Source organism: Chiloscyllium plagiosum, unplaced genomic scaffold, assembly GCF_037043375.1.
Source record: "Chiloscyllium plagiosum isolate Xiang-an unplaced genomic scaffold, Cpla_swu_hap1 HiC_scaffold_38, whole genome shotgun sequence".
Taxonomy (NCBI): domain Eukaryota; kingdom Metazoa; phylum Chordata; class Chondrichthyes; order Orectolobiformes; family Hemiscylliidae; genus Chiloscyllium; species Chiloscyllium plagiosum.
This window is the reverse complement of record NW_028270176.1, coordinates 45535552-45563010: the sequence shown is the minus strand read 5'-3', so window position 1 is coordinate 45563010 and position 27459 is coordinate 45535552. Positions and strand designations below refer to the sequence as shown.

Below are 27459 nucleotides of genomic sequence, written 5' to 3'. Positions count from 1 at the left end.
CCTCTCTCGCCCTCACTCCCTCCTTCGACCTCTCTCTCCCTATCGCTCTTTCTCACTTTCTCTCACCCTCTATCTCTTGCCCACTCTCCCTCTCCCTCGCTCTCTCTCCCTCTCTCACTCTCTCTCGCCATCTCTCTCTTGCCCACTCTCCCTCTCTCTCCCTCTCTCCCTCATCTCACACTCTCTCCCTCTCCCGCCCTCTCTCCATCTCGCTCTCTCGCCCTCTCTTCCTGTCTCCCACTCTCTCCCTCACTCCCTCTCTCACCCTCTCTCACCCTTTTGCCCTCTCTCCCTCTCTCGCCCATTCTCCGTCTCTCGCCTTCTCTCCCTCTCTCGCCCTCTTTTCCGCTCTCCCCCTCTCTCCCTCTCACACCCTCTCTCCCCCTCTCAGCCTCTCTCCCTCTCTCCCTCTCTCTCCCTCTCTCCCTCTTTTGCCCTCTCTCCCTCTATCACCCTCTCTCCCTCTCTGGCCTACCCCCACTCACTCGCTCTCTCTCTCTCTCTCTCTCCCAACCCCTTCTCTCGCCCTCTCTCCCTCTCTCACCCACTCTCCCTCTCTCCCCCTCTACCTCTCTCACCCTCTCGACCTCTTGCCTTCTTTCCCTGTCTCGCCTACGCCCCGTCTCTCGCCCTCTATTCCTCTCTCATCCAATCGCACTCACTCTCCCTCTCTCACCCTCACTCCCTCTCTCTCCCTCTCATCCTCTCTCGCCCTCTCACCCTCTTTCGCCCACTCTCCCTCTCTCATCCTCTTGCCCTCTCTTGCCGTCTCTCACCCTTTCTCTCCCTCTCTCCCTCTTTCGCCCTCTCTCCCTCTCTCGCCCTCACGCCCTCTTTCGCCCTCTCGCTCTCTTTTGCCCTCTCTCCATCTCTCGCCCTCTCTCGCCCTCACTCCCTCCTTCGCCCTCTCTCCCCCTATCTCCCTCTCTCATCCTCTCTCCCTCTCTCGCACTCTCTCTCCCGCTCTCGCACTCTCTTCTCCTTTCGCACTCTCTCCCTCTCTCGCCCTCTATCCCTCTCTCCGTCTCTTGCCCTTTCTTTCCCTCTCTCCGTCTCTCACCCACTCTCTCCCTCTCTCCGTCTCTCACCCTCTCTGCCACTCTCGCCCTCTCTAATCCTGTCTCCCTCTTTCACTCTCTCTCCCCTATCACCCTCTCTCCCTCTCTCGCCCTTTCTCTACCTCTCTCCCACTCTCGCCCTCTCTCCCTCACTCGACCTCTTTCATTCTCTCGCCCTCTCGTCCTCTTTCGCCTTCTCTCCATCTTTCGCCCTCTCTCGCCTTCACTCCCTCCTTCGCCCTCTCTCCCCATCACCCTCTCTCCCTCTCTTGCCTTCTCTCCCTCTCCCGCACTCTCTCTACCCCTATCGCACTCTCTTCTCCTCTCACCCTCTCTCCCTCTCTCAGCCTTTCTCTCTCTCGCCCTCTGTCGCCCTCTCTCCCTTTCTCACCCTCTCTCTCATTCGCCCTTTCACATCCTCTCTCGCCCTCTCTCCCTCTTTTGACTTCTCTCCCTCTCGTCCTCTCTATCCCTCTCTCACCCTCTCACCCGCTCTCGCCCTCTCATCCTCTCTTGCCGTCTCTTGCCCTCTCTTTCCCTCTCTCCGTCTCTCACCCTCTCTCTCCTTCTCTCCTTCTCTTGCCCTCTCTCCCACTCTCGCCCTCTCTCATCCTGTCTCCCTCTTTCGCCCTCTCTCCCCCTATCACACTCTCTCCCTCTCTCCCTCTCTCCCCCTTTCTCTACCTCTCTCCCTTCTCGCCCTCTCTTGCACTCTCTCTCCCGCTCTGACACTCTCTTCTCCTCTCGCCCTCTCTCCCTCTCTCGCCCTCTATCCCTCTCTCCCTCTCTTGCCCTTTCTTGTCCTCTCTCCCTCTCTCGCCCACTCTCCCTCTCTCGCCCTCTCGCTCTCTCTCACACTCTGCCTCTTTCACCCTCTCTCCCACTTTCGCCTTCACTCCCTCTCTCTATCCTCTCTCGCTCTCTCTCGCCCACTCTTGCTCTCTCGCCCTCTCTCCCTCTCTCGCCTTCTCGCCCTCTCTCACACTCACTGCCTCTTTCACCTTCTCTCCAACTCTTGCCCTCTATCGCCCTCTCTCCCTCTTTTGCCCTCTCTCCCTCTCTCGCCCTCACTCCCTCCTTCGACCTCTCTCTCCCTATCGCTCTTTCTCACTTTCTCTCACCCTCTATCTCTTGCCCACTCTCCCTCTCCCTCGCTCTCTCTCCCTCTCTCACTCTCTCTCGCCATCTCTCTCTTGCCCACTCTCCCTCTCTCTCCCTCTCTCCCTCATCTCACACTCTCTCCCTCTCCCGCCCTCTCTCCATCTCGCTCTCTCGCCCTCTCTCGCTCTCTCGCCCTCTCATCCTCTCTCGCCGTCTCTTGCCCTCTCTATCCCTCTCTCCATCTCTCACCCTCTCTCTCTCCCTCTCTCCATCTCTTGCCTTCTCTCCCACTCTCGCCCTCTCTCATCCTGTCTCCCTCTTTCGCCCTCTCTCCCCCATCACCCTCTCTCCCTCTCTCCCTCTATTGCCCTCTCTCCCTCTATCACCCTCTCTCCCTCTCTGGCCTACCCCCACTCACTCGCTCTCACTCTCTCTCCCTCTCTCTCCCTCCCATCCTCTCTCGCCCTCTCTCACCCTCTCTCCCTCTTTCGCCCACTCTCCCTCTCTCATCCTCTTGCCCTCTCTTGCCGTCTCTCACCATTTCTCTCCCTCTCTCGCCCTCTCTCCCTCTCTCGCCCTCACGCCCTCTTTCGCCCTCTCGCTCTCTTTCGCCCTCTCTCCATCTCTCGCCCTCTCTCGTCATCTCTCCCTCTCTCGCCTTCACTCCCTCCTTCGCCTTCTCTCCCCCATCTCCCTCTCTGCCTCTCTCGTCCTCTCTCCCACTCTCGCACTCTCTCTCCCGCTCTTGCAATCTCTTCTCCTTTCGCACTCTCTCCCTCTCTCGCCCTCTATCCCTCTCTCTGTCTCTTGCCCTCTCTCCCACTCTCGCCCTCTCTAATCCTGTCTCCCTCTTTCACCCTCTCTCCCCTATCACCCTCTCTCCCTCTCTCCCTCTCTCCCTCTCTCGCCCTTTCTCTACCTCTCTCCCACTCTCGCCCTCTCTCCCTCACTCGACCTCTTTCATTCCCTCGCCCTCTCGCCCTCTTTCGCCTTCTCTCCATCTTTCGCCCTCTCTCGCCTTCACTCCCTACTTCGTCCTCTCTCTCCATCACCCTCTCTCCCTCTCTTGCCTTCTCTACCTGTCCCGCACTCTCTCTACCCCTATCGCACTCTCTTCTCCTCTCACCCTCTCTCCCTCTCTCACCCTTTCTCTCTCTCGCCCTCAGTCGCCCTCTCTCTCTCACTCACCCTCTCTCTCATTCGCCCTTTCTCACGCTCTCTCGCCCTTTCTCCCTCTTTTGACTTCTCTCCCTCTCATCCTCTCTCACCCTCTCTCACCCTTTCACCCGCTCTCGCCCTCTCTCCCTCTCTCGCCCTCTCATCCTCTTTTGCCGTCTCTTGCCCTCTCTTTCCCTCTCTCCATCTCTCACCCTCTCTCTCCTTCTCTCCTTCTCTTGCCCTCTCTCCCACTCTCGCCCTCTCTCATCCTGTCTCCCTCTTTCGCCCTCTCTCCCCCTATCACACTCTCTCCCTCTCTCACCCTTTCTCTACCTCTCTCCCTCTCTCGCCCTCTCTTGCACTCTCTCTCCCGCTCTGACACTCTCTTCTCCTCTCGCCCTCTCTCCCTCTCTCGCCCTCTATCCCTCTCTCCCTCTCTTGCCCTGTCTTGTCCTCTCTCCCTCTCTCGCCCACTCTCCCTCTCTCGCCCTCTCGCCCTCTCTCACACTCTGCCTCTTTCACCCTCTCTCCCACTTTCGCCTTTACTCCCTCTCTCTATCCTCTCTCGCTCTCTCTCACCTCTCTCCCTCTCTCGCCCACTCTCGCTCTCTCGCCCTCTCTCCCTCTCTCGGCTTCTCGCCCTCTCTCACACTCTCTGCCTCTTTCGCCTTCTCTCCAACTCTAGCCCTCTATCGCCCTCTCTCCCTCTTTTGCCCACTCTCCCTATCTCGCCCTCACTCCCTCCTTTGACCTCTCTCTCCCTATCGCCCATTCTCACTCTCTCTCACCATCTCTCTCTTGCCCACTCTCCCTCTCCCTCGCTCTCTCCCTCTCTCGCCCACTCTCCCTCTCTCGCCCTTTCTCCCTCTCTCACCCTATCGCACTCACTCTCCCTCTCTCACCCTTAATCCCTCTCTCTCTCGTCATCTCACACTCTCTCCCTCTCCCACCCTCTCTCCATCTCGCTCTCTCGCCCTCTCATCATCTCTCGCAGTCTCTTGCCCTCTCTTTCCCTCTCTCCGTCTCTCACCCTCTCTCTCCCTCTCTCCATATCTTGCCCTCTCTCCCACTCTTGCCCTCTCTCATCCTGCCTCCCTCTTTCGCCCTCTCTCCCCCTATCCCCCTCTCTCCCTCTCTCGACCTTTCTCTACCTCTCTCCCTCTCTCGGTCTCTCTCCCTCACTCGCCCTCTTTCATTCTCTCGCCCTCTCGCCCTCTTTCACCCTCTCTCCATCTCTCGCCCTCTGTCGCCAACAGTCCCTCTTTCGCCCTCTCTCCCCTATCACCCTCTCTCCCTCTCTTGCCTTCTCTCCCTCTCCCGCACTCTCTCTACCCCTATCGCACTCTCTTCTCCTCTCAGCCTCTCTCCCTCTCTCGCACTCTATCCCTTTCTCCCTCTCTCGCCCTTTCTCACCCACTCTCCATCTCTCACCCTCTCTCTCTTGCCCTCTGTCACCCTCTATCCCTCTCTCGACCTTTCTCGCCCGCTCTCCCTCTCTCACCGTTTCTCCCTCTGTCGCCCTCTCTCGCTCTTTTGACTTCTCTCCCTCTCGTTCTCTCTATCCCTCTCTCGCCCTCTCTCCCTCTCTCTCCCTCTCACCCTCTCTCTCCCTCTCTTGCCCTCTCACCCTCTCTCACCCTCTATCACCCTCTCGACCTCTCTCGCCCTCACTCCCTCACTCGCCCTCTCTCCCTCTCTCGCCCTCTCTCTCTCTCTGGCCCTCTCGCCCACTCTCCCTCTCTCGCCCTTGCTCCATCTCTCTCCCTCTCTCCCTCTCTCTCCCTCTCTCCCTCTCTCACCCTCTCTCCCTCTCTCACCCTCTCTCCTTGTCTCGCCCTCTCGCCCACTCTCCCTCTCTCGCCCTCGCTCCATTTCTCGCCCTCTCTCTCCCTCTCGCACCCTCTCTCCCTCTCTCACCCTCTCTCCCTCTCTCCTTGTCTCGCCCTCTGGCCCTCTCTCCCTCTGTCGCCCTCTCTCACCCTTCATTACTCTTTTGTCCTTTCTCCCTCTTTCGCCCTCACTCCCTCTCTTGCCCTGTCTCACACTCTCTCCCACTATCGCACTCTCTCCTCCTCTCGCCCTCTATCCCTCTCTCGCCCTCTATCCCTCTCTCCCTTTCTCGCCCTTTCTCACCATCTCTCTCTCTCGCACTTTCTCTCCCACTCTCGCAATCTCTCCTCCTCTCGTCCTCTCTCCCTCTCTCGCCCTCTATCCCTCTCTCCCTCTCTCGCGCTTTCTCGCCCTCTCTCCCTCTCTCTCCCTCTCTCCCTCTCTCTCCCTCTCATCCTCTCTCGCCATCTCTCGCCATCTCTCGCCATCTCTCTCTCCCACTCTCCCGCTCTCGCCCTCACTCCCTCTCATGCCCTCTTTCACCCTCTCTCCCTCTTACGCCCTCTCTCCCTCATTTGCCCTCTCTCCCTCTCTTGCCCACTCTCTCTCGCCCACCCTCTCTCCCTCTCCCGCCCTCTCTCCCTCTCCTACCCTCTCATCCTCTCTCGCCATCGCTCGCCCTCTCTCTCCCTTTCTCCCGCTCTCGCCCTCTCACTCTCTCTCGCCCTCTTTCACCCTCGCTCCCTCTTTCGCCCCCTCTCCCTCTTTTGCAGTCTCTCCCTCTCTCGCTGTCTCTCGCCCTCTCTCCCTCTCTCACCCTCTCTCTCCCTCTCACCCTCTCCCTCTTTTGCCATCTCTCCCTCTCTCGCCCTCTCTCCCTCACTCGCCCTCTTTCATTCTCTCGCCCTCTCTCTCTCTTTCGCCCTCTCGCCCTCTTTCGCCTTCTCACCATTTCTCGCCCTCTCTTGCCCTGCCTCCCTCCTTCACCCTCTCTCCCCTATCACCCTCTCTCCCTCTCTCGGCCTCTCTCCCTCTTTCGCCCTCTCTCACCTTCTCTCTCTCTCCCTCTCTCACCCTCTCTCTCTTTCGCCCTCTCTCACCCTCTCTCGCCCTCTCTCCATCTTTCTCCCACTCTCCCTCTCTATCCCTCTCTCGACCTTTCTCGCCCGCTCTCCCTCTCTCACCGTTTCTCCCTCTCTCGTCCTCTCTCCCTCTTTTGACTTCTCTCCCTCTCGTCCTCTCTATCCCTCTCTCGCCCTCTCACCCTCTCTCGCCCTCTCAGCCTCTCTCGCCCTCTTTCACCCTCTCTCCCTCTTACGCCCTCTCTCCCTAGTTTTCCCTCTCTCCCTCTCTTGCCCACTCTCTCTCTCCCACCCTCACTCCCTCTCCCGCCCTCTCAACCTCTCTCGCCCTTTCTCGCCCTCTCTCTCCCTTTCTCCCCTCTCGCCCTCTCGCTCTCTCTCTCCCTCTTTCGCCCCCCTCTCTCTTTTGCTGTCTCTCCCTCTCTCGCCGTCTCTCGCCCTCTCTCCCTCTCTCACCCTCTCATCCTCTCTCGCCATCGCTCGCCCTCTCTCTCCCTTTCTCCCGCTCTCGCCCTCTCACCCTCTCTCGCCCTCTTTCACCCTCGCTCCCTCTTTCGCCCCCTCTCCCTCTTTTGCATTCTCTCCCTCTCTCGCCGTCTCTCGCCCTCTCTCCCTCTCCCACCCTCTCTCTCCCTCTCACCCTCTCCCTCTTTCACCCTCTCTCCCTCTCTCGCCCTTTCTCTCCCTCTCGCCCTCTCTCGCCCTCTCTCCCTCACTCGCCCTCTTTCATTCTCTCGCCCACTCTCTTTCTTTCGCCCATCGCCCTCTTTCGCCTTCTCACCATCTCTCGCCCTCTCTCGCCCTCACTCCCTCCTTCACCCTCTCTCCCCTATCACCCTCTCTCCCTCTCTCGGCCACTCTCCCTCTTTTGCCCTCTCTCACCTTCTCTCTCTCTCTCCCTCTCTCACCCTCTCTCTCTTTCGCCCTCTCTCACCCTCTCTCGCCCTCTCTCCATCTTTATCCCACTCTCCCTTTCTATCCTTCTCTCAACCTTTCTCGCCCACTCTCCCTCTCTCACCGTTTCTCCCTCTCTCGTCCTCTCTCCCTCTTTTGACTTCTCTCCCTCTCGTCCTCTCTATCCCTCTCTCGCCCTCTCAGCCTCTCTCGCCCTCTTTCACCCTCTCTCCCTCTTACGCCCTCTCTCCCTCGTTTTCCCTCTCTCCCTCTCTTGCCCACTCTCTCTCTCCCACCCCCTCTCCCTCTCTCGCCCTCTCTCCCTCTCCCGCCCTCTCAACCTCTCTCGCCCTTTCTCGCCCTCTCTCTCTCTCTCTCGCCCTCTTTCACCCCCTCTCCCTCTTTCGCCCTCTCTCCCTCTTTTGCTGTCTCTCCCTCTCTCGCCGTCTCTCGCCCTCTCTCCCTCTCTCACCCTCTCTCCCTCTTTCACCCTCTCTCCACCTTTCGCCCACCCACACACTCTCCCTCTCTCTCCCGCCCACGCTCTCTCCCTCTCTCACCCTCTCTCTCTCTTTCGCCCTCTCGCACACTCTCCCTCTCTCGCACTCTCGCATTCTCTCCCTCTCTTGCCCTCTCTCCTTCTCTCTCCCTCTCACCCTCTCTCGCCCTCTCTCCCTCTCTCACCCTCTCTCGTTGTCTCGCCCACTCTTCCTCTCTTGCCCTTTCTCCCTCTCTCGCCCTCACTCACTCTTTCACCATCACTCCCTCTCTCATCTTTTCTCCCTCTTTCGTACTCTCTCCCTTTCTCGTGCTCGCTCACTCTCGCCCTCTCTCCCTCTGTCGTACTCTTGCCCTCTCTCACCGTCTCTTGCCCCCTTTCTCCTTCTCTCCCTCTCTCGCCCTCTCACCCTCTCTTTCCCTCACTCCCTGTCTCGCCCTCTCACCCTCTCTGACCCGCTATCCCTCTCTCGCACTCTCTCTTTCTCTCACCCTCTGTCTCGCTCTCTCTACCTCTCTTTCAGCCTCTCTTCCTCTCTCTCCCTCACTCCCTCTCGCGCACTTTCTGGCCCTCTCTACCTCTCACTCTCTCTCTCTCTTCCTCTCTTGCCCTTTCTCCCTCTCTCGCCCTCTCTCGGTCCTCACTCCCTATTTCGCCATCTCTCCCTCTCTCGTCCTCTCGCCCTCTTTCGTACTCTCTCCCTGTCTCGTTCTCTCTCCCTCTCTCCATCTCTCGCCCTCTTTCGCCTATACTCCCTCTCTCGCACTCTCTCCCTCTTTCGCCCTCTCTCACTCTCTCTGCCTCTTTCGCCCTCTCTCCCTCTTTCGCCCTCTCTCCCTCTCCTTCCCTCTCTCGCCCACTCTAACTCTCTCTGTCTCTTTCGCCCTCTCTCCTTCTTTCGCCCTCTCACCCTCTCCTTCCATCTCTTCCTCTCTCGCCCTCTTTATCTCTCTCGCCCTCTCTCTTTCTCTCTCGCCCTCTCTACCTCTCTTTCACCCTCTGTTCCTCTCTCTCCCTCACTCCCTCTCTCGCACTTTCTCGCCCTCTCTCCCTCTCACTCTCTCCCTCTCTTCCTCTCTTGCCCTTTCTCCCTCTCTCGCCCTCACTCACTCTTTTGCCATCACTCCCTCTCTCGCCCTCTTTCACCCTCTCTTGCCGTCTCTCACCCTCTCTCTCTCACCCTCTCTCCATCTTTCTCCCGCCCCGCTCTCCCTCTTTCGCCCTCTCCCCCTCTCTCCTGCTCTCGCCCTCTCCCCCTCTTTCGCCCTCTCTTCCTCTCTCGCCCTCTCTCGCCCTCTCTCTCCCACTCTCCCTCTCTATCCCTCTATCTCGACCTTTCTCGCCCGCTCTCCCTCTCTCACCGTTTCTCCCTCTGTCGCCCTCTCTCCCTCTTTGGACTTTTCTCCCTCTCGTCCTCTCCCCCTCTCTCGCCCTCTCACCCTCTCACCTGCTCTCGCCCTCTCTCCCTCACTCGCCCTCTCTCTCTCTGGCCCTCTCGCCCACTCTCCCTCTCTCGCCCTCTCTCCATCTCTCTCCCCCACTCTCCCACTCACCCTCTCTCTCCCCTCTCTCCCCTCTCTCCCTCTCTCTCTCTCCTTGTCACGCCCTCTCATCCTCTCGCCCTCTGTCGCACTCTTGCCCTCTCTCGCTGTCTCTTGCCCTCTTTCTGCTTCTCTCCCTCTCTCACCCTCTCTCCCTCTCTCGCCCTCGCTTCCTCGTTCGCCCTCTCTCCCTCTCTCGCCCTCTCACCCTCTCTTTCCCTCACTCCCTGTCTCGCCCTCTCATTCTCTCTGACCCGCTCTCCCTCTCTTGGACTCACTCTTTCTCTCACCCTCTCTCCCTTTCTTGCCTTCTCTCGCCCTCTCTCTCTCTCTCGCTCTCTCTACCTCTCTTTCACCCTCTCTTCCTCTCTCTCCCTCACTTCCTCTCTCGCACTTTCTCGCCCTCTCTACCTCTCACTCTCTCCCTCTCTTCCTCTCTTGTCCTTTCTCCCTCTCTCGCCCTCTCTCGTCCTCACTTCCTAATTCGCCATCTCTCCCTCTCTCGTCCTCTCGCCCTCTTTCGTACTCTCTCCTTGTCTCGCCCTCTCTCCCTCTCTCCATTTCTCCCTCTCTCGCCCTCTCTCGCCTACACTCCCTCTCTCGCCCTCTCTCCCTCTTTCGCCCTCTCTCCCTTTCCTTCCCTCTCTCGCCCTCTCTCCCTCTTTCGTCCTCTCGCCCTCTCTAACTCTCTCTGCCTCTTTCGCCCTCTCTCCTTCTTTCGCCCTCTCACCCTCTCCTTCCCTCTCTCGCACTCTCTCCCTCTTTCGCCCTCTCTCCCTCTCCTTCCCTCTCTCGCCCTCTCTCCCTCTTTCGTCCTCTCGTCTCTCCCTCTCTCCCCATCTCTCCCTCTCTCCCTCTCTCACCCTCTCTCACACTCTCGCCCTCTCTCCCTCTCTCGCCCACGCCCTCTCTCCGCCTCTCGCCCTCTCTGCCTCTCTTGCCTTCTCTCCTTGCCTGACCCTCTCTTTCTCTTTCTCTTTCTCGCCCTCTTGCCCTCTCTTGACCTCCCTCCTTCTCTCGCACTCTCTCCCTCTCTCGCCCTCTCTCCCTCTTTCGCCCTCTCTCCCCCTCTCTCTCTCGCCCTCTCTCCGCCTCTCGCTCTCTCTGCCTCTCTCGCCCTCTCTCCTTGTCTGACCCTCTCTTTCTCTTTCTCGCCCTCTTGCCCTCTCTGCCCTCTCTCCCTCTCTCGCACTCTCTCCCTCTCTTGCGCTTTCTCCCTTTTTCGCCCTCTCACCATCTCTCACCCACTTTCTCTCCCTCTCTCACTCTCTCTCCCTCTCACCCTCTCTTTCCCTCTCTCCCTGTCTCGCCCTATTGCCCTCTCTGGCCCTCTCTCCCTCTCTTGCCCTCTCTCTTCCTCTTTTGCACTCTCTCCCTCTCTCGCCCTCTCTCTTTCTCTCACCCTCTCTCCCTCTCTCACCTGCTCTCGCCCACTCTCTCTCTCTCGCCCTCTCTCCCTCTCTTTCGCCCTCTCTCCCTCTCTGTCCCTCACTCTCTCTCTCGCACTTCCACGCCCTATCTACCTCTCTCGCACTTCCACGCCCTCTCTACCTCTCTCGCCCTCTCTCCCACTCTCGCCCTCTTGCCCTCTCTCTCCCTCTCTCCCTCTCTCACCCTCTGTCACTCTCTTTTGCCCTCTCTCTCTCACTTTCGCCCTCTCTCCCTCTCTTCCTCTCTCGCCCTCACTCTTTCTCTTTTGCACTCTCTCCCTCTCTTTTTCTCTCACCCTCTCCCTCTCTCGCCCTCTCTCCCTCTCTTTCGCCCTATCTCTCTCTGTCCCTTAATCTCTCTCTCGCACTTCTACGCCCTCTCTCCTACTCTCGCCCTCTTGCCCTCTCTCTCCCTATCTCCCTCTCTCGCCCTCTTGCCCTCTCTCGCACTCTCTCCCTCTCTTGCGCTCTCTCCCTTTTTCGCCCTCTCACCATCTCTCACCCACTTTCTCTCCCTCTCTCCCTCTCACCCTCTCTTTCCCTCTCTCCCTGTCTCGCCCTATCGCCCTCTCTGGCCCTCTCTCCCTCTCTTGCCCTCTCTCTTCCTCTTTTGCACTCTCTCCCTCTCTCGCCCTCTCTCTTTCTCTCACCCTCTCTCCCTCTCTCACCTTCTCTCGCCCACTCTCTCTCTCGCCCTCTCTCCCTCTCTTTCGCCCTCTCTCCCTCTCTGTCCCTCACTCTCTCTCTCGCACTTCCACACCCTCTCTACCTCTCTCGCACTTCCACGCCCTCTCTACCTCTCTCGCCCTCTCTCCCACTCTCGCCCTCTTGCCCTCTCTCTCCCTCTCTCCCTCTCTCACCCTCTGTCACTCTCTTTTGCCCTCTCTCTCACTTTCGCCCTCTCTCCCTCTCTTCCTCTCTCGCCCTCACTCTTTCTCTTTTGCACTCTCTCCCTCTCTTTTTCTCTCACCCTCTCCCTCTCTCGCCCTCTCTCCCTCTCTTTCGCCCTCACTCTCTCTGTCCCTTAATCTCTCTCTCACACTTCTACGCCCTCTCTCCCACTCTCGCCCTCTTGCCCTCTCTCTCCCTCTCTCCCTCTCTCGCCCTCTTGCCCTCTCTCTCCCTCTCTCCCTCTCTCACCCTCTGTCTCTGTCTTTTGCCCTCTCTCTCATTTTCGCCCTCTCTCCCTCTCTCTCCTCTCTTCCTCTCTTGCCCTTTCTCTCTCTTTCGCCCTCTCTCCCCTTTTGTACTCTCTCCCTCTCTCCCTTTCTCCATCTTTCCCTCTCTCCCTCTCGCCCACACTCGCTCTCTCTCACCCTCTCTCCCTCTTTTGCCGTTTCGCCCTCTCTCACTCTCTCTCTGCCTCTTTCGGCCTCACTCCTCTCTCGCCCTCTCTCCCTCTCACCCTCTCTCGCCCTCTCTCACCCTCTCTCCATCTCTCTCCCATTCTCCCTCTCTATCCCTCTGTCGACCTTGCTCGCCCGCCCGCTCTCCCTCTCTCATCCTCTCTCCCTCTCTTGCCCTCTCTCCCTCTTTTGACCTCTCTCCCTCTCGTCCTCTCCCCCTCTCTCGCCCTCTCACCCTCTCTCGCCCTCTCTCCCTCTCTCGCCCTCTCACCCTCTCTCGCCCTCTGTCTTTCTCTCGCCCTCTCTCCCTCCCTCGCCCTCTCTCCCTTCCTCGCCCGCTTTCCCACTTTTGCCCTCTCTCCCTCTTTCGCCCTCTCTCCCTCTCTTGCCCAGTCTCCCTCTCTCGATCTCTATCCATCTTTCTCCCTCTTGCCCTCTCTCCATCTCTCTCCCTCACTTCCTCTCACCCCCTCTCTCGAACATTCTCGCCCTCTTTCCTTCTCTCGGCATCTCTCCCTCATTCACCCTCTCTCCCACTTTTGCCCTGTCTCGCTCTCGCCCTCTCTCCCTCCCTCGCTCTCTCTGCCTCTCTAGCCCCCCTCCCTCTCTCGCCCTCTCTCCCTCTCTCACCCTCTCGACCTCTCTCGCCCTCTCTCCCTCTCTCCCCTCTCTCGAACTCTTTCGCCCTCTCTCGCCCTCTCACCCTCTGTCACCCTCTGTTTTTCTCTTGCCCTCTCTCCCACTTTCGCCCTCTCTCCTTCTCTCTCCCCCTCTCGCCCTCTCTCCCTCTTTCGCCCACTCTCCCTCTCTCGCTCTCTATCCTTCTTTCTCCCCCTCGCCCTCTCTCCATCTCTCTCGCTCTCTTCCTCTCTCTGCCTCACTCGAAATTTCTCGCCCTCTCTCCCTCTCTCACCGTCTCTCCATCTCTCGCCCTCTCTCCCTCTTTGCCCTCTCTTGCTGTATCCCTCTCTCCCTCTCTCCCTCTCTGATTCTCTAGCCCCCTCCCTCTCTCGCCCTCTCTCCCTCTTTTGTCCTCTCTCCCTCTCTCGCCCTCTCTCCCACTATCCCTCTCTCACGCTTTCTTGCCCTCTCTCCCTCTCTCGCCACTTCTCCCTCTGTCGCACTTTCTCCCTCACTCTCGCCCTCTCGCCCTCTCTCGCCCTCTCTCCTTCTCTTCATCTTTTGCCCTCGCTCCCTCTCTCCCTCTCTCGCCCTCTCTCCATATATTGCCCTCTCTCTACCGCTTTCCCCCTCTCTCCCTCTCTCGCCCTCTCACTCCCTCTCGCGCTCTGTCTTTCACTCGCCCTCTTTCGCCCTCTCACCCTCTCTCGCCCTCTCTCCTACTCTCGCACTTTCTCACCCACACTTCCTCCCTCGCCCTTTCTCGCGCTCGCTCACTATCTCTCCCTCTCTCGCACTGTCTCCCTCTCTCTCGCCCTCTCGCCATCTCTCGCCCTCTCTCCCTCTCTCACCCTCTCTCCCTCTTTCTCACCTTCTCTCCCGCTCTCGTACTCTCTTCCTCTCTCTCTCTCTCTCCCTCTCCACCTCTCCCTCTCTCGCGCTCTCGTCCTCTCTCCCTCTCTCGCCCACTCTCCCTCTCTCGCCCTCTCTCGAACTCTTTCGCCCTCTCTCGAACTCTTTCGCCCTCGCTCCCTCTCTCGCCCTCACACCCTCTCTTGCCTTCTGTCTTTCTCTCGCCCTCTCTCCCATTTTCGCCCTCTCTCCCTCTTTCCCACTTTTGCCCTCTCTCCCTCTTTCGCCCTCTCTCACTCTCTCGCCCAAACTCCCTCTCTCCCTCTCTATTGCTCTCTCCCTCTCTCTCCCACTCTCGCCCTCTCTCCCTCTTTCGTCCTCTTTCGTCCTCTCTCCCTCTCTCGCCATTTCTCCCTCTCTCGCCCTCTCTCCCTCTTTCGTCCTCTTTCCCTCTCTTGCCCTCTCTCCCTCTTTCGCCCTCTCTCCCTCTCCTTCCCTCTCTCCCTCTCACGCCCTTATTCCCTCTCTCACCCTCTCTCCCGCTCTCGCCCTCTCTCACGTTTTCCACCTCTCTCCCTCTCTCGCCCTTTCCCTCTCCACCTCTCTCGCCCTCTCGCTCTCTCTCACCCACTCTCCCCCTCTTTCGCTCTGACCCCCCTTGTCGCCCTCTCTCCCTTTCTCGCCCCCTCTCCATCTCTCTCCCTCTCTCCCGCTCTCTCCCTCTCTCCCTCCCTGTTGCTCTCTCCCTCTCTTGCCCTCTCTCCCTCTCTCCATCGCTCCCTCTCTCGCTCTCTTGCCCTCTCTCCCTCTCTCGCCGTTTCTCCCTCTCTCGCCCTCTCTCGCTCTTTCGTACTCTCTCCATCTCTTGCCCTCTTTCCCTCTCTCGCCCTCTCTCACTCTCTTTGCCTCTTTCGCCCTCTCTCCCTCTTTCGCGCTCTCTCCCTCTCGTTCCCTCTCTCCCTCTCTCCCTCTCTCGCCCTTATTCCCTCTCTCACCCTCTCTCCCGCTCTCTCCCTCTCTCCCTCTCTATTGCTCTCTCCCTCTCTCGCCCTCACTCCCTCTTTCGTCCTCTCTCCATCTCTTGCCCTCTCTCCCTCTCTCGCCCTCTCGCCCTCTCTCACTCTCTTTACCTCTTTCGCCCTCTCTCCCTCTTTCGCCCTCTCTCCCTCTCCTTCCCTCTCTCCCTCTCTCGCCCTTATTCCCTCTCTCACCCTCTCTCCCGCTCTCGCCCTCTCTCACTCTTTCCCCCTCTCACCCTCTCTCGCCCTTTCCCTCTCTCCCTCTCTCGCCCTCTCGCCCTCTCTCACCCACTCTTCCCCTCTTTCGCTCTCACTCCCCCTCTCGCCCTCTCTCCCTCTCTCTCTCTCTTTCGCCCTCTCTCCCTCTCTCGCCCTCTCTCCTTCTCTGTCCCTCTCTCTCTCTTGCCCTCTCTCCCTCTCTCGACCTCTCTCACTCTTTCGCCCTGTTGCCCTCTCAGGCTCTCTCGCCCTCTCTCACCCTCTCTCGCCCTCTAGCCCCCTTTGTCTCCCTCTCTCTCTCCCTCTCTCGCCCTCTCTCCTTCTCTCGCCCTCTCTCTCTCTCTTGCCCTCTCTCCCTCTCTCGACCTCTCTCACCCTCTCTCCCTCTTTCGCCCTGTTGCCCTCTCAGGCTCTCTCGCCCTCTCTCACCCTCTATCCCCTCTCTCGTCCTCTAGCCCCCTTTGTCTCCCTCTCTCTCTCTCTACCTCTCTCCTTCTCTCTCCCTCTCTTCTATCCCCCCCCTCTCTCTCTCTCCCTCTCTCCATCTCTCCCTCTCTCGCTCTCTTGCCCTCTCTCCCTCTCTCGCCATTTCTCCCTCTCACGCCCTCTCTCCCTCTTTCGTCCTCTTTCCCTCTCTTGCCCTCTCCCCCTCTCTCGCCCTCTCACCCTCTCTCACTCTCTTTGCCTCTTTCGCCCTCTCTCCCTCTTTCGCCCTCTCTCCCTCTCCTTCCCTCTCTCCCTCTCTCGCCCTTATTCCCTCTCTCACCCTATCTCCCGCTCTCGCCCTCTCTCCCTCTTTCACCCTCTCTCCCTCTCTCGCCCTTTCTTCCTCTCTCGCGCGCTCTCTCTCTCTTTTGCCCTCTCTCCATCTCACCCTCGCTCCCACTCTTGCCCTTTCTTCCTCTCTTGCGCGCTCTCTCCCTCTTTCGCCCACTCTCCCTCTCTCGACCTCTCTCCCTCTCTTGCCCACTCTCCCTCGCTCGCCCGCTCTCCATCTCTCTACCTCTCGCCCTCTCTTGCCCTCTTTTGACCTCTCTCCCTCTCGTCCTCTTGCCCTCTCTCGCCCTCTCTCCCTCTCTCACCCTATCTCTACCTCTTTCTCCCTCTCTCCCTCTCTCGTCGCTTCTCCCTCTCTCACACTCTCTCCCTCTCTCTCGCCCTCTCGCCCTCTCTTGTCCTCTCTCCCTCTCACTCCCTCTCTCCCTTTCTCTCCCTCTCTCCATCTCTAGCTCTCTCGCCCTCTCTCCCTCCCTCACCCAATCTCTGCCTCATTCGCCCTCTTGCCCTCTCAGGCTCTGTCGCCCTCTCTCACCCTCTCTCCCTCTCTCGCCCTCTCTCACCCTCTCTCCCTCTCTCTCCCGCTCTCACCCTCTCTCTCTCACCCTCTCTCACTCTCTCGCCCTCTCTCCCGAATTCGTCCTCTCTCTCTCTCGCCATCTCTCACTCTCTCGCTACCTCACCCTCTCTCACCCTCTCTCCTCTTTCATCCTCTCCCCCTTTCTCACCCTCTCTCCCTCTCTCACCCTCTCTCCCTCTCTCGCCCTTTCCCTCTCTCCCTCTCTCGCCCTCTCGCCTTCTCTCACCCACTCTCACCCCTTTCGCTCTCTCGCCCTCTCTCCCTCTCTCTCTCTCTCTCACCCTCTCTCCCTCTCTCGCCCTCTCTCACTCTCTTTGCCTCTTTCGCCCTCTCTCCCTCTTTCGCCGTCTCTCCCTCTCCTTCCCTCTCTCCCTCTCTCCCTCTCTCGCCGTTTCTCCCTCTCTCGCCCTCTCTCCCTCTTTCATCCTCTCTCCATCTGTTGCCCTCTCTCCCTCTCTCGCCCTCTCACCCTCTCTCTCTCTCTTTACGTCTTTCGCCCTCTCTCTCTCTTTCGCCCTCTCTCCCTCTCCTTCCCTCTCTCCCTCTCTTGCCCTTATTCCCTCTCACCCTCTCTCCCGCTCTCGCCCTCTCTCACTCTTTCACCCTCTCTCCCTCTCTCACCCTCTCTTCCTCTCTCGCGCTCTCTCTCTCTTTTGCCCTCTCTCCATCGCCCTCTCTCCCTCTCTCGCCCTCACTCTCCCTCTCCCTTCCTTTCTCCCTCTCTCTCTCGCCCTCTCGCCATCTCTCGCTCGCCATCTCTCCCTCTCTCGCCCTCACTCCTCACGCCTTCTCTCCCTCTCTCGCCCTCTCTCCCTCTCTCACCCTCTCTCCCTCTCTCGCCCTATCCCTCTCTCCCTCTCTCGCCCTCTCTCACCCACTCTCCCCCTCTTTCGCTCTCACCCCCCTCTCGCCCTCTCTCCCACTCTCTCTCTCTCTCGCCCTCTCCTCCTCTCTCGCCCTCACTCCTTCTCTCGCCCTCTCTCTCTCTTTCGCCCTCTCTCCCTCTCTCACCCTCTCTCCCTCTTTCGCCCTTTTGCCCTCTCAGGCTCTCTCGCCCTCTCTCACTCTCTATCCCCTCTCTCGCCCTCTAGCTCCCTTTGTCTCCCTCTCACTCTCTCTCTCGCCCTCTCTCCTTCTCTCTCCCTCTCTTCTGTCCCCCTCACTCCCTCTCTCTCCCTCTCTCCCTCACTCGCCCTCTCTCCCTCTCTCTCCCTCTTTCACCCTCTCTCCCTCTTTCGCCCTCTGTCTCTCGCCCTCACTCCCTCTTTCGCCCGCTCGGCCTCTCTCCCTCACTCTCCCTCTCTCCCTCTCTCTCCCTCTCTTCCTCTGTCGCCCTCTCTCCCTTTCTCGCCCCCTCTCCATCTCTCTCCCTCTCTCCCGCTCTCTCCCTCTCTCCCTCCCTGTTGCTCTCTCCCTCTCTTGCCCTCTCTCCCTCTCTCCATCGCTCCCTCTCTCGCTCTCTTGCCCTCTCTCCCTCTCTCGCCGTTTCTCCCTCTCGCCCTCTCTCGCTCTTTCGTACTCTCTCCATCTCTTGCCCTCTTTCCCTCTCTCGCCCTCTCTCACTCTCTTTGCCTCTTTCGCCCTCTCTCCCTCTTTCGCGCTCTCTCCCTCTCGTTCCCTCTCTCCCTCTCTCCCTCTCTCGCCCTTATTCCCTCTCTCACCCTCTCTCCCGCTCTCTCCCTCTCTCCCTCTCTATTGCTCTCTCCCTCTCTCGCCCTCACTCCCTCTTTCGTCCTCTCTCCATCTCTTGCCCTCTCTCCCTCTCTCGCCCTCTCACCCTCTCTCACTCTCTTTACCTCTTTCGCCCTCTCTCCCTCTTTCGCCCTCTCTCCCTCTCCTTCCCTCTCTCCCTCTCTCGCCCTTATTCCCTCTCTCACCCTCTCTCCCGCTCTCGCCCTCTCTCACCCTTTCCCCCTCTCACCCTCTCTCGCCCTTTCCCTCTCTCCCTCTCTCGCCCTCTCGCCCTCTCTCACCCACTCTTCCCCTCTTTCGCTCTCACTCCCCCTCTCGCCCTCTCTCCCTCTCTCTCTCTCTTTCGCCCTCTCTCCCTCTCTCGCCCTCTCTCCTTCTCTGTCCCTCTCTCTCTCTTGCCCTCTCTCCCTCTCTCGACCTCTCTCACTCTTTCGCCCTGTTGCCCTCTCAGGCTCTCTCGCCCTCTCTCACCCTCTCTCGCCCTCTAGCCCCCTTTGTCTCCCTCTCTCTCTCCCTCTCTCGTCCTCTCTCCTTCTCTCGCCCTCTCTCTCTCTTGCCCTCTCTCCCTCTCTCGACCTCTCTCACCCTCTCTCCCTCTTTCGCCCTGTTGCCCTCTCAGGAACTCTCGCCCTCTCTCACCCTCTATCCCCTCTCTCGCCCTCTAGCCCCCTTTGTCTCCCTCTCTCTCTCTCTACCTCTCTCCTTCTCTCTCCCTCTCTTCTATCCCCCCTCTCCCTCTCTCTCCCTCTCTCCCTCTCTCGCCCTCTCTCCCTCTCTCTCCCTCTTTCGCCCTCTGTCTCTCGCCCTCACTCCCTCTTTCGCCCGCTCGGCCTCTCTCCCTCACTCTCCCCCTCTCCCTCTCTCTCCCTCTCATCCTCTGTCGCCCTCTCTCCCTTTCTCGCCCTCTCACCCTCTCTCTCCCTCTCGCCCTCTCTCCCTCTCTTGCCCTCTCTCCCTTTCTCGCCCTCTCTCCCTCTCTCTCCATCTCTCACTCTCTCTCCCTCCCTCCCTCTCTCGCCCTCTCTCCCTTTCTCGCCATCTCTCCCTCTCTCCCTCTCTCCCTCGCTATTGCTCTCTCCCTCTCTTGCCCTCTCTCCCTCTCTCCATCTCTCCCTCTCTCGCTCTCTTGCCCTCTCTCCCTCTCTCGTCGTTTCTCCCTCTCTCGCCCTCTCTCCCACTTTCGTCCTCTCTCCATATCTTGCCATCTCTCCCTCTCTCGCCCTCTCTCACTCTCTTTGCCTCTTTCGCCCTCTCTCCCTCTTTCGCCCTCTCTCCCTCTCCTTCCCTCTCTCCCTCTCTCCCTCTCTCGCCGTTTCTCCCTCTCTTGCCATCTCTCCCTCTCTCGCCCACTCTCACTCTCTTTGCCTCTTTTGCCCTCTCTCCCTCTTTCGCCCTCTCTCCCTCTCCTTCCCTCTCTCCCTCTCTCCCTCTCTCGCCGTTTCTCCCTCTCTCGCCCTCTCTCCCTCTTTCGTCCTCTCTCTGTTGCCCTCTCTCCCTCTCTCGCCCTCTCGCCCTCTCTCTCTCTTTACGTCTTTCGCCCTCTCTCCCTCTTTCGCCCTCTCTCCCTCTCCTTCCCTCTCTCCCTCTCTTGCCCTTATTCCTTCTCACGCTTTCTCCCGCTCTCGCCCTCTCTCACTCTTTCACCCTCTCTCCCTCTCTCACCCTCTCTTCCTCTCTCGCGCTCTCTCTCTATTTTGCCCTCTCCCCATCGCCCTCTCTCCCTCTCTCGCCCTCACTCTCCCTCTCCCTTCCTTACTCCCTCTCTCTCTCGCCCTCTCGCCATCTCTCGCTCGCCATCTCTCCCTCTCACGCCCTCACTCGCCCACTCCCCCTCCCTCCCCCTCTCGTCCTCTCGCCATCACGCCCTCTCTCCCTCTCTCACCCTCGCTCCTCATGCCTTCTCTCCCTCTCTCGCCCTCTCTCCCTCTCTCACTCTCTCACCCTCTCTCCCTCTCTTGCCCTTTCCCTCTCTCCCTCTCTCGCCCTCTCTCACCCACTCTCCCCCTCTTTCGATCTCACCCCCCCTCTCGCCCTCTCTCCCTCTCTCTCTCTCTCGCCCTCTCCTCCTCTCTCGCCCTCACTCCTTCTCTCGCCCTCTCTCTCTCTTTCGCCCTCTCTCCCGCTCTCACCCTCTCTCCCTCTTTCGCCCTGTTGCCCTCTCAGGCTCTCTCGCCCTCTCTCACTCTCTATCCGCTCTCTCGCCCTCTAGCTCCCTTTGTCTCCCTCTCTCTCTCTCTCGCTCTCTCTCCCTCTCTCTCCCTCTCTTCTGTCCCCCTCTCTCCCTCTCTCTCCCTCTCTCCCTCTCTCTCCCTCTTTCACCCTCTCTCCCTCTTTCGCCCTCTGTCTCTCGCCCTCACTCCCACTTTTGCCCGCTCGGCCTCTCTCCCTCACTCTCCCTCTCTCCCTCTCTCTCCCTCTCTTCCTCTGTCGCCCTCTCTCCCTTTCTCGCCCCTTCTCCCTCTCTCTCCCTCTCTCCCTCTCTCTCCCTCTCTCCCTCTCTCGCCCTCTCTCCCTTTCTCGCCATCTCTCCCTCTCTCTCCGTCTCTCCCTCTCTCCCTCTCTATTGCTCTCTCCCTCTCTTGCCCTCTCTCCCTCTCTCCATCGCTCCCTCTTTTGCTCTCTTGCCCTCGCTCCCTCCCTCGCCGTTTCTCCCTCTCTCGCCCTCTCTCCCTCTTTCGTCCTCTCTCCATATCTTGCCCTCTCTCCCTCTCTCGCCCTCTCTCACTCTCTTTGCCTCTTTCGCCCTCTCTCCCTCTTTCGCCCTCTCTCCCTCTCCTTCCCTCTCTCCCTCTCTCCCTCTCTCGCCGTTTCTCCCTCTCTCGCCCTCTCTCCCTCTTTCATCCTCTCTCCATCTGTTGCCCTCTCTCCCTCTCTCGCCCTCTCACCCTCTCTCTCTCTCTTTACGTCTTTCGCCCTCTCTCCCTCTTTCGCCCTCTCTCCCTCTCCTTCCCTCTCTCCCTCTCTTGCCCTTATTCCTTCTCACGCTTTCTCCCGCTCTCGCCCTCTCTCACTCTTTCACCCTCTCTCCCTCTCTCACCCTCTCTTCCTCTCTCGCGCTCTCTCTCTATTTTGCCCTCTCCCCATCGCCCTCTCTCCCTCTCTCGCCCTCACTCTCCCTCTCCCTTCCTTACTCCCTCTCTCTCTCGCCCTCTCGCCATCTCTCGCTCGCCATCTCTCCCTCTCACGCCCTCACTCGCCCACTCCCCCTCCCTCCCCCTCTCGTCCTCTCGCCATCACGCCCTCTCTCCCTCTCTCACCCTCGCTCCTCATGCCTTCTCTCCCTCTCTCGCCCTCTCTCATATCTTGCCCTCTCTCCCTCTCTCGCCCTCTCTCACTCTCTTTGCCTCTTTCGCCCTCTCTCCCTCTTTCGCCCTCTCTCCCTCTCCTTCCCTCTCTCCCTCTCTCCCTCTCTCGCCCTCTCGCCCTCTCTCACTCTCTTTACCTCTTTCGCCCTCTCTCCCTCTTACGCCCTCTCTCCCTCTCCTTCCCTCTCTCCCTCTCACGCCCTTATTCCCTCTCTCACCCTCTCTCCCGCTCTCGCCCTCTCTCACTCTTTCCCCCTCTCTCCCTCTCTCGCCCTTTCCCTCTCTCCCTCTCTCGCCCTCTCGCCCTCTCTCACCCACTCTCCCCCTCTTTCGCTCTGACCCCCCTTGTCGCCCTCTCTCCCTCTCTCTCTCTCTCTCTCGCCCTCTCTCGCCCTCTCTCCTTCTCTCGCCCTCTCTCTCTCTCTCTCGCCCTCTCTCCCTCTCTCACCCTCTCTCCCTCTTTCGCCCTGTTGCCCTCTCAGGCTCTCTCGCCCTCTCTCACCCTCTCTCGCCCTCTCTCACCCTCTAGCCCCCTTTGTCTCCCTCTCTCTCTCTCTCTCGACCTTTCTCCCTCTCTCTCCCTCTCTTCTGTCCCCCTCTCTCCCTCTCTCTCCCTCTCTTCCTCTGTCGCCCTCTCTCCCTTTCTCGCCCTCTCTCCCTCTCTCTCCCACTTTCACCCTCTCTCCCTCTTTTGCCCTCTGTCTCTCACGCTCAATCCCTCTTTCGCCCGCTCGGCCTCTCTCCCTCACTCTCCCTCTCTCCCTCTCTCTCCCTCTCTCCCTTTCTCGCCCTCTCTCCCTCTCTCTCCCACTTTCACCCTCTCTCCCTCTTTCGCCCTCTGTCTCTCGCCCTCACTCCCTCTTTCGCCCGCTTGGCCTCTCTCCCTCACTCTCCCTCTTTCCCTCTCTCTCCCTCTCTTCCTCTGTCGCCCTCTCTCCCTTTATCGCCCTCTCTCCCTCTCTCTCCCTCTCTCCCTCTCGCCCTCTCTCCCTCTCTCGCCCTTTCTCCCTTTCTTGCCCTCTCTCCCTCTCTCTCCATCTCTCCCTCTCTCTCCCTTCTACCTCTCTCGCCCTCTCTCCCTCTCTCTCCCTCTCTCGCCCTCTCTCCCTTTCTCGCCACCTCTCCCTCTCTCTCCCTCTCTCCCTCTCTCCCTCTCTATTGCTCTCTCCCTCTCTTGCCCTCTCTCCCTCTCTCCATCACTCCCTCTCTCGGTCTCTTGCCCTCTCTCCCTCTCTCGCCGTTTCTCCCTCTCTCGCCCTCTCTCCCTCTTTCGTCCTCTCTCCATCTCTTGCCCTCTCTCCCTCTCTCGCCCTCTCTCACTCTCTTTGCCTCTTTCGCCCTCTCTCCCTCTTTCGACCTCTCTCCCTCTCCTTCCTTCTCTCCCTCTCTCCCTCTCTCGCCCTTATTCCCTCTCTCACCCTCTCTCCCGCTCTCTCCCTCTCTCACTCTTTCACACTCTCTCTCTCTCTCTCTCTCGCCCTCTCTTACTCTCTCGCGCACTCTCTCTCTTTTGCCCTCTCTCCATCTCGCCCTCGCTCCCACTCTTGCCCTCTCTCCTTCTCTCGCCCACTCACACCCTCTCTCATTCTTTCGTCCTATTGCCCTCTCAGGCTCTCACGCCCTCTCTTGCACTCTATCCGCTCTCTCGCCCTCTAGCCCCCTTTGTCTCACTCTCTCTCTCTCTCGCCCTCTCTCCCTCTCTCCCTCTCTTCTTCCCCCCCTCCCTCTCTCTCCCTCTCTCCCTCATTCGCCCTCTTCCACCCTCTCTCCCTCTCTCGCCCTCTGTCTCTCACCCTCACTCCCTCTTTCGCCCGCTCGGCCTCTCTCCCTCACTCTCCCTCTCTCCCTCTCTCTCGCTCTCTTCCTCTGTCGCCCTCTCTCCCTCTCTTGCCCTCTCTCCCTCTCTCCATCGCTCCCTCTCTCGCTCTCTTTCCCTCTCTCCCTCTCTCGCCGTTTCTCCCTCTCTCGCCCTCTCTCCCTCTCTCGCCCTCTCTCACTCTCTTTGCCTCTTTTGCCCTCTCTCCCTCTTTCGCGCTCTCCTCCTCTCCTTCCCTCTCTCCCTCTCTCCCTCTCTCGCCCTTATTCCCTCTCTCACCCACTCTCCCGCTCTCTCCCTCTCTCCCTCTCTCCCTCTCTATTGCTCTCTCCCTCTCTTGCCCTCTCGCCCTCTCTCCATCTCTCCCTCTCTCGCTCTCTTGCCCTCTCTCCCTCTCGCCGTTTCTCCCTCTCTCGCCCTCTCTCCCTCTTTCGTCCTCTCTCCATCTCTTGCCCTCTCTCCATCTCTCGCCCTCTCGCCCTCTCTCACTCTCTTTACCTCTTTCACCCTCTCTCCCTCTTTCGCCCTCTCTCCCTCTCCTTCCCTCTCTCCCTCTCTCGCCCTTATTCCCTCTCTCACCTTCTCTCCCGCTCTCGCCCTCTCTCCCTCTTTCCCCCTCTCTCCCTCTCTCGCCCTTTCCCTCTCTCCCTCTCTCGCCCTCTGGCCCTCTCTCTCCCACTCTCCCCCTCTTTCGCTCTCACCCCCCCTCGCCCTTTCTCCCTCTCTCTCTCTCGCTCTCTCTCCCTCTCTCGCCCTCTCTCCGTCTCTTGCCCTCTCTCTCTCTCTCGCCCTCTCTCCCTCTCTCACCCTCTCTCCCTCTTTCGCCCTGTTGCCCTCTCAGGCTCTCTCGCCCTCTCTCACCCTCTAGACCCCTTTGTCTCCCTCTCTCTCTCTCGCCCTCTCTCCCTCTCTCTCCCTCTCTTCTGTCCACCTCTCTCCCTCTCTCTCCCTCTCTCCCTCTCTCGCCCTCTCTCCCTCTCTCTCCCTCTTTCACCCTCTCTCCCTCTTTTGCCCTCTGTCTCTCGCGCTCAATCCCTCTTTCGCCCGCTCGGCCTCTCTCCTTCACTCTCCCTCTCTCCCTCTCTCTCTCTCTCTCTCTTCCGCTGTCGCCCTCTTTCCCTTTCTCTCCCTCTCTCCCTCTCTCCATCTCGCCCTCTCACCCTCTCTCGCCCTCTCTCCCTTTCTTGCCCTCTCTCCCTCTCTCTCCATGTCTCCCTCTCTCGCCCTCTCTCCCTCTCTCGCCCTCTATCCCTTTCTCGCTATCTCTCCCTCTCTCTCCCTCTCTATTGCTCTCTCCCTCTCTTGCCCTCTCTCCCTCTCTCCATCGCTCCCTCTCTCGCTCTCTTGCCCTCTCTCCCTCTCTCGCAGTTTCTCCCTCTCTCGCCCTCTCTCCCTCGTTCGTCCTCTCTCCATCTCTTGCCCTCTCTCCCTCTCTCACTCTCTTTGCCTCTTTCGCCCTCTCTCCCTCTTTCGCCCTCTCTCCCTCTCCTTCCCTCTCTTCCTCTCTCCCTCTCTCGCCCTTATTCCCTCTCTCATCCTCTCTCCCGCTCTCTCCCTCTCTCACTCTTTCACACTCTCTCTCTCTCTCGCCCTCTCTTACTCTCTCGCGCACTCTCTCTCTTTTGCCCTCTCTCCATCTCGCCCTCGCTCCCACTCTCGCCCTCTCTCCCTCTCTCGCCCTCTCTCACCCTCTCTCCCTCTTTTGCCATATTGCCCACTCAGGCTCTCACGCCCTCTCTTGCACTCTATCCCCTCTCTCACCCTCTAGCCCCCTTTGTCTCCTTCTCTCTCTCTCTCTCTCTCGCCCTCTCTCCCTCTCTCCCTCTCTTCTGTCCCCCTCTCTCCCTCTCTCTCTCCCTCTCTCCCTCTCTATTGCTCTCCCTCTCTTGCCCTCTCCCCCTCTCTATCCCTCTTCCACACTCTCTCCCTCTCTCGCCCTCTGTCTCTCACCCTCACTCCCTCTTTCGCCCGCTCGGCCTCTCTCCCTCACTCTCCCTCTCTCCCTCTCTCCCCCTCTCTTCCTCTGTCGCCCTCTCTCCCTTTCTCGCCCTCTCTCCCTCTCTCTCCCTCTCTCCCTCTCTCGCCCTCTCTCCCTTTCTCGCCCTCTCTTCCTCTCTCGCCCTCCCTCTCTCTCCCGCTCTCCCTCTCTCGCCCTCCCTCCCTTTCTCGCCATCTCTCCCTCTCTCTCCCTCTTACCCTCTCTCCCCCTCTATTGCTCTCCCTCTCTTGCCCTCTCTCCATCTCTCCCTCTCTCGCTCTCTTGCCCTCTCTCCCTCTCGCCGTTTCTCCCTCTCTCGCCCTCTCTCCCTCTTTCGTCCTCTCTCCCTCTCTCGCCCTCTCGCCCTCTCTCACTCTCTTTACCTCTTTCGCCCTCTCTCCCTCTTTGGCCCTCTCTCCCTCTCCTTCCCTCTCTCCCACTCTCGCCCTTATTCCCTCTCTCACCCTCTCTCCCGCTCTCGCCCTCTCTCACTCTTTCCCCCTCTCTCCTTCTCTCGCCTTCTCTTCCTCTCTTGCGCGCTCTCTCTCTTTCGCCCTCTCTCCATCTCGCCCTCGCTCCCACTCTCGCCCTCTTTCCCTCTCTCACCCACTCTCCCTCTCGTCCTCTTGCCCTCTCTCGCCCTCTTTCCCTCTCTCACCCTCTCTCTCTCTCACCCTCTCTCACTCTCTCGCCCTCTCTTCCTAATTCGTCCTCTCTCTCTCTCGCCATCTCTCCCTCTCTCGCTATCTCACCCTCTCTCGCCCTCTCTCCTCTTTCACCCTCTCTCCTCTCGCCCTCTGTCTCTCACCCTCACTCCCTCTTTCGCCCGCTCGGCCTCTCTCCCTCTCTCCCTTTCTCGCCCTCTCTCCCTCTCTCTCCCTCTCTCCCTCTCCCGCTCTCTCCCTCCCTCTTCCTCTCTCGCTCTCTGTCTTTCTCTCACCCTCTATCCCTCTTTCGCTCTCTCGGCCTCTTGCCCTCTCACACCCTCTCCCTCTCTCGCCCTCTCTGCCTCTCTCGCCCTCTCTCCCTCTCTCGCCCTCTCACCCTCTCTCCCTCTCTTGCCCTCCCCCTTCTCTCGCTCGTACTCTCTTCCTCTCTCGCCCGCCCACCCCTCCTCTCGCTCTCTCTCCTCACCTTCCTCCGTTTCTCTTTGACTGAATCTCTCTCCCCCCTCCATCCCTCCCTCTCTGTCTGATGCACTCTGTCTCCCTGGTTCTTCCCTTCCCCCTGAGGTGGTGAGAGAGGAAGTTTTTGCAATGAGAGAGAGGGAGAGAAATGAGGAGAAAGACTAGGGGAGAGGAAATGGGAGGCCAGGTTAGAGTGGGGGTACAGAGGGATTTAAACCCAACTCCTGAGCTCAGGGCGCGGTGCCCTCTCCTTCCCTGAAGACCAGGACTTGGGGCTGAGTCTGTCTCTCTCCAGCTCAGCTTCTCCAACACAAAAACACACAACATCGGTCACTCTGCTGCTCGGCACGCTTTAATCAACATTTTTATTGTTTACAAATGGAAGTGATGGATACAGTCAGTGGGATGGTGCCTTTTTCTCACTGGCCCCTGAGTTGTGAGAAACATTGAAATGTGTCCCTGTAACCCCCCCTGTGGGATAAGGATGGACAAACCAGCGCTACCCTCAGTCTGTTACCATAGCGACAGGCTGCTCCATCGCTGAAACACTGAACTGAAATGAGAAAATCCCGGATGGATTGATTAATGAGGGAATTTGATGGATGGATGGATTTGGGTGAAGGGATATTTCAGCACATTCTTCAGCTGCTGCCTGAACTTAGTCTGGGTCACGGCATAAATCGCGGTGTTTGTGCAGCAACTGAGGAGCTGCAGCATGAAGCCCAATTCCTGCACAAAGGGATGGAGATACAGAGGGGAAACCACAATATCAATCATCCGGTACCATATAGAATACAGCATTAACGATGACCATAACAGGATGAAATTGACCGAGATCACAAACAGTAAAATGATGGATTTCTTTCGGTTTCTCATTTCAGTGTCCGACTGAGCGTCCCCATTGGTGTGAGCGCGGAGTCTCCTGCGGGCTCTGCTGGCCACTACAATGTGTCTGACGGTGAGAACATTGAGCAGCAGAATCAGGAGAAATGGGACACACAGGGTTAGAATGTGGTGGAGGATCTCGATTGTGACCCAGACATTGGAGAATAGAACAGCGTTTGTTACATCACAAAACCAGGGCTCGTTCCCCAGCCCATACCGAGCCGTGAGCATAAAATACCAGAAAATGTTCTTTAAACAGCTCAGCACAGTCACTGCTCCCAGAACCACAGCCGCCGTCTTCTCACTGCAATATTTACTTTTCAGCTTCTGGCAACAAATGGCCACAAACCGATCAAAGGTGAAAGTGACGGTGAACCAGACAGAGCAGTCAGTGGCTGCATAAAGCAGGACGGCGTGGATATTACACACAGGGACGGAGTCCTTCAGGAAATAAAACTGTTCATCATAAACAATGGGAATGTGTCTCAGGATCAGGTCGAGGATAATGACCAGGAGATCCGCGGCTGCCATGGCCCCCAGGTAACGTCTGACACATGGAGACAATCCACAATCTTTATAAAGCAGGACGTAGATGGTCACTACGTTAACTGTGAGGAAGGAAAACAAACCCATTATCCATCAGCCTGGA

At 59.2% G+C, this 27459-nt stretch overlaps 1 long non-coding RNA gene across 1 annotated transcript in view; it reads left to right on the top strand.

The window, feature by feature from the left end:
- The window catches only part of LOC148139476 (uncharacterized), a 229115-nt gene extending 201903 nt beyond the window's left edge, over positions 1–27212 (top strand). Inside the window, exon 7 of the long non-coding RNA XR_015753550.1 lies at positions 27135–27212. This is a non-coding gene — a long non-coding RNA (uncharacterized LOC148139476). The remainder of the gene's footprint in view (positions 1–27134) is intronic.
- Positions 27213–27459: the final 247 nt, after the last annotated feature.